This window comes from Chelonoidis abingdonii, chromosome 1 (assembly GCF_003597395.2).
Source record: "Chelonoidis abingdonii isolate Lonesome George chromosome 1, CheloAbing_2.0, whole genome shotgun sequence".
NCBI classification, from domain to species: Eukaryota; Metazoa; Chordata; order Testudines; family Testudinidae; genus Chelonoidis; species Chelonoidis abingdonii.
This window is the reverse complement of record NC_133769.1, coordinates 365689109-365693632: the sequence shown is the minus strand read 5'-3', so window position 1 is coordinate 365693632 and position 4524 is coordinate 365689109.

The window sequence follows — 4524 nt, the reverse complement described above, 5'->3', positions numbered from 1 at the left end:
GGTTCCTGCTTTCTTGTGTTGGGGTGCCCTCTGGTGTTTACTGCCTGAAATTCTGCTTCTTCTTGCCTCCTGAGGGTTGCTTAGCAACAGTGTCTTTTTTTTTTAACTCCTTCTACCTAGCTATTCCGACAGAGTTAGAAAGAAAAAAACCCATTCATTTGCAAATGTGTTTTGCTGGTGTATGGTGACTCACAACTGGAGTCCTTTGTTTAACAGAGATCCTTGTTAAACCCTAGTGCCTCTGCCTTCAGAGTACTCAGAAGGAGAGACCAAAAAACCTGCAGACCTTTGCTTTTAACACAATCTCCTCTAGCCTGCTTTACACACAGCTAGCAGGGAAAGAGAAAGAAAAAATCCATACTGACTTTTGCTTTTAAACCCAAAAACCTCTCAGTCTGCCCGCAGATAGCTAGCAGGGAGAGAATAAAAACCTTACTGGCTTTTTGGATTCTATCTTATCCCACACGCTGCCTGTACATGTCATGGTACAATTCCCCACTCTGAACCTTAGCGTCCAAAAGATGGGGTACCAGCATGAATTCCTCTAAGCTGTATTACCAGCTTAGAACCTGTAGTGCCATCGCTGCCACCAACCAGGAATTCCAGTGCCTGTACACTCTGGTCCCCCCAAAACCTTGCCCGGGAACCCCAAGACCCCAGACCCTCTGGATCTTAACACAAGGAAAGTAAACCCTTTCCCCCACCGTTGCCTCTCTCCCAGGCTTCCCCTCCCTGGGTTACCCTGGAAGATCACTGTGATTCAAACTCCTGAATCTTAAACAGAGAGGAAAATTCACCTTCCCCCCTCCTTCTTCTCTTCCCCTCCAGACTCTTCCTGAGAGAGAAAGTAATCCTGACACAGAGAGAAATTAGCCTCTCTCTCCCCCTTCCCTCCTTTCTCCCCACCAATTCCCTGGTGAATCCAGACCCAGTCCCCTGGGGTCTCACACCAGAATAAAAAAAACAATCAGGTTCTTAACAAGAAACTTTTAATTAAAGAGAGAAAAACAGTAAAAATTATCTCTTTGTAAATTTAAAATGGATTAGCCGTACAGGGTTTTTCAGCTATAGACACTGGAATACCCTCTCCAGCCTAAGTATTCAAGTACAAATTAAAATCCTTTCAGCAAAAATACAAATTTGAACTCCTCCAGCCAAATACACATTAAACTCCTTCCAGCCAAATGCACATTTGCAAATAAAAAAACAAAAGCATAAGCCTAACTCACTTTATCTATCTAGTACTCACTATTTTGAATCTTATAAGAGCCTGTATCAGGGAGATTGGAGAGAAACCTGGTTGCACGTCTGGTCCCTCTGAGCCCCCAGAGTTGAACAACAACCAAATTCTAACAGCACACACAGAAACTTCCCTCCTTCAAGATTTGAAAGTATCCTGTCCTCTGATGGTCCTTGGTCAGGTGAGCCAGGCCTACTGACCTTGTTAACCCTTTACAGTCAAAGAGATATAAAGTACTTTTGTGCTATTAACTTTTCTTATCTGTTTATGACAGTGGCTGTTACAGTCAGAGCTGTGCAAACTTCCTTGAACATGGCTGTTTGCCTTATGCCACCTCAAAGTGATCATGGAGCTTGTTTGTTGTAGTGCAGGATTCACATGGGTTCTGTGGAATCTTCCACTGTGGGCCCAATTCTTCCTGTATCTTGTTCCAAGTAATTTTGTTGGAGGGTGGTAAAACTGGATCCTTATATTTTGCTGTGTCACAATAGGAATTTCAAAACATAATTGAATAGATACCCTTGTCTGAGGCCTCTTAGTGATAAACTGGCAGCACCCAGAAGCTATGGAATATAGTTTTCTTGTGCTTAGAATCTACCTGCAATTTTGGAAAGTACATTAATTCATTATCAAATTCAGAAAATAAAACGCTTGCTGCTGGAAATCTCATTTCATGGCCACTGGATGTTGCTGTTGCACTCAGGAAATATCAGCTTGCTCTGAAATTCTGCCATGGAAACAAGCGAGAAAATCTCATTGTGGCATAGTAACGAGGCATTTACTGCTGATTATAAACCATTGGATCTGTGCTTATGTCTTGTCTTGTCAGCTAGATTCTACACTGTAATTAAAAATAGATTTATTACAGCTACTGTATATGATCCTGGGATTATCTGGGCTCAATTCATTCTCAACAAATGACTGTGAAAACGTGCTAAAGAGTGACAATCACTTCCTCAGACCAGTAAATTTCTTAATCTCTTGTGTTCTGGGATATATTGCACACTCTGGGCCCAGTCCTGCTTTTAGTTAAGGCATTTGGAGTTTTGCTATTGACATCCATGGGAACAGGATCAAGTCTTTAAGGACTACACTGTTTCAAAGCAGATTGCTACACTTGGAAGTTACATTGTATGCCCTTGGTTGTGTGTATCCTTATGGCCATACAAATGGTGTTTTTATGTGTAATCAAGTTTGTGAACTTCATAAAGCTGTTGGAAGCATGCACATATTTGGTGGTTGACGTTATGGATTAGAATGTGGTGGCCCCAGGAAGGGGCTCAAAGATGGGAGAGTGCAAGGAGCCTTTACCTCTCTCTCAAACCCTGCACAGGGACAAAAATATCTCTGCCTGCAATAGACTTTGAGCTCTATCCCACTGTTGCACAGCCAACAGTGCATCTCCACTCGTGGCAGTAACTGGAGGCTCTCTAGCATAGACAGGGTCACTAGCATTGACTGCTGTTGTGGCCAGCATCTTGTTTAGACTAGTTCTGAGTAGCATAGCTTCTGTCAGAGCAAAGCCACTGGGGAGCAAAGCCACTGTTCATGCTACCCCTGACGCTAATCTCCTCAAACAATGTGGGGAGGAGGTCCCTCTCCCTTCCCTCCTGCACACACCTGACGAGGCATGGAGAGGAGTGCACACTGTACCTCTTTAAAAGCTGTCAGAGCTGTCACTGTAGTGTGTTCCTAGGGAGTCTGTTTGAATCAGCCAGAATTCCTCCTTAGGGTCCTGCAGCAGTAACTTCGCTCTGCCCCCTCTCTTGCTGCCTAATTCTGTACCACTGAAGTCAGTGAGAGCTAGCAAACAGGAGCAGCTAACAGGGAAGGTTTGCAAGGGAGTTCTCCACGTGAAGGAGGAGTGATCAGGCGATCCTTAGGGTAAGTTTGTTGTCTTTAGTGTGTGTGCATGTGTTTGTGGTGTGCTTGCTGATTCACTGAAATATACCATGTGGTTTGTTTGTTTGGGAGACTGTGTGCTGAGCCTAGCAGCCTGCTAGGTAAGGCTGAGAGCGTTCTTAAACTAAGCTTCTGATCCTAAGCTTTTTAGCACTGACCCTTAACCAAGGGGCCAAAAAGTACGCCTCGATGGAAAAAGAAACAACGAAGAACGACTTCAAGAGTAAAATATAAGCAGGCGAAAAGTCAGCAAACAGAGTAGGGGCTATCCAATTTATTGCACCCAAGGAGCATGCATGGCTTACCAGCCTTTGTATTGGCAGCTGGTAATATCGTTGTCGCATTGGAGCAAGGAGCTCCTGGCCCTCAGAGACTGTGTAATGGCTTTGGAGACCACCCGAGTGCTGAACTGGAGGAGCTAAGGGAGACAGACAAGGTACATAAATGAGACTTTCGGCAACAGTAGAATGGTCCTATCCCTGGTCTGACAGATTTTCTGTTCTGTTGAGGAGGACTGAAAAGTTCTCAGGGAGAGAGACATCTCAACTGGAGGGCAGAGGGAATGATCTGTAGTTGCGGACTTCCTTCCAGATGACTTGTCTGTGGTATCCTCTCACACTAAAGATTACTTCATTGTGGGTGGAATCAGTTTATTTGGAACGGACAGGCATGTAGTAATGGGTGATTCGATCAATTAGAAAACATAGCTGGGTTTGCGATGACCGGGAACCACCTGTGACTTGCCTGCCTGCGGTGCAAAGGTTTGGATCTTTGAACATTCTAAGTAGATATATATGTTATGCTGGGGACGAGCCACAGGTTGGTCATGGTACAAGGTAGGTACCAATGACAGAGAAAAGCGATAGAAAGAGGTTCTGAGCCCAAATTTAGTGCTGCTAGGTAAGAGATGAGATCCAGGACCCTCCATGAGCTATCTCTGAAATGCTTCCTGTTCCATTGCACATGGCTAGTTACGATAAGCAGTTAATGAGACAATCGTATCGTGTGTGCTGCGTGTGTTGGGGGGTGTTGGATTAGGTTAGGAACCTGGGGAAACTTTTGGGAAAGGGGGGCTATACAGGAAGGATGGCCTCGCACTTAAACCAAAATGGAACCAATGTTCTGCACTTAAAATTAAAAAAGATGTAAGCAGGTTTTTACCACTAAGGTTGGGGTATAAGCCGACAGGTATGGAGGAGCATGTGTTGGGACACACAGATCCTGTAAGGAGGCTTCCTATGAATGGCATTCTCGTTGTCCTAGTAAGGAGGAGAGGATGGAAATGATAAAAATATACAGGTAGGATCTGATGAGAGAACAGTCAAATGAAAAAAAGTGCATTTAATTACATCATTTTTATGGCAGACAGCTAAAAGTCCTCT